Source organism: Aplysia californica, unplaced genomic scaffold (assembly GCF_000002075.1).
Source record: "Aplysia californica isolate F4 #8 unplaced genomic scaffold, AplCal3.0 scaffold00375, whole genome shotgun sequence".
NCBI classification, from domain to species: Eukaryota; Metazoa; Mollusca; class Gastropoda; order Aplysiida; family Aplysiidae; genus Aplysia; species Aplysia californica.
This window is the reverse complement of record NW_004797645.1, coordinates 165,987-167,176: the sequence shown is the minus strand read 5'-3', so window position 1 is coordinate 167,176 and position 1,190 is coordinate 165,987.

Sequence of the window (1,190 nt, the reverse complement as noted above, 5' to 3'; positions counted from 1 at the left end):
GAGAGAGAGAGAGAGAGAGAGAGAGAGAGAGAGAGGGAGAGAGAGAGACTCCCTGGCAGATAGATTGAGACTCATACATGATAAAAATATCTCCTGCCTCGTGAAACGAACCCTGGTCCCTTGCGTGTGACAGCCAAGCGCCTAACCGTTACGCTACTGTGGAGAATTTTGTCTGTCATTGTCTTGCCTTTTCTACTATAATGCGGGCAACTCAAATATCTTTATAACGCGTGAATCAATGTCAGCCATGCTTTGCATAGTAGTTTCTCTCAATTTGTCATATGTTTCCAGAACAATTAAGGCTTGATTAAAAAACTTTTCTTCACAAATCCATATAAAATACTAGACTAGAAACCTCCTTCACGCGCAAAATAGAATTGTTCACAGCACTTCCCGCTCCTCACACACATTTTGTATACGCATATGGGTTACGTCACAGCTCACCAATGACACTTTTTAGAGACAAAATTAGTAACAAAAAATTAATTTTATACTAAACAATTTTTTGCACTAAAAGTTATTTAGTTTATTAGTATTTAATAAGGAATTTTCTAGAATAGAGCTTAGAGGTCTTTACAAAAATATTGATCTGTTAAGGCAAATTGATACAAATCACTGTGCAAAAGCTGGAGAGCTTATGTTCGAGAGTTGATGAGATATTTGACAATAAGTCGCGCCACGAATTTTTGACCCCGCTATAATGCCAGAATTGGCGCTGAATGAAGCTGCTTCCGGGACAAGCAGATTGCTCTGCGTGTGGCGTCAGTGGCCTAGAGGTTAGGCTACCAGACTCGTAATCGTGAGGTTAAGCGGGTGCGCGGGTTTGAGCCTGAGGCCCGAGGTTGTGTCCTTAGCAAAGGCACTTGACACGGATGTCCCTCATATTACCCAGATGGGATTGGGTACCTGGCCATAGACTTATCAGATCTTATCCAAAGATCTTATTAGTATGTGAGTGTTTACCGCCTATAAATGGCAGCTTGCTACGGTATGCTTCCCAGGAAGTTGACACTGTTTCAGAATTCTATCAGGTCAGCTTGGATAACGGTATAATAAAGTTTTAAGCGCAGAGATCTTGCTGCTGGGCGAGAATTTTCGCTAAACAAATGCTACAATTTATTATTGTTACCATCGTTATTTTTATTATTATTATCATTATTGTTTGTAAAAAAAACGTATTATTATTATTA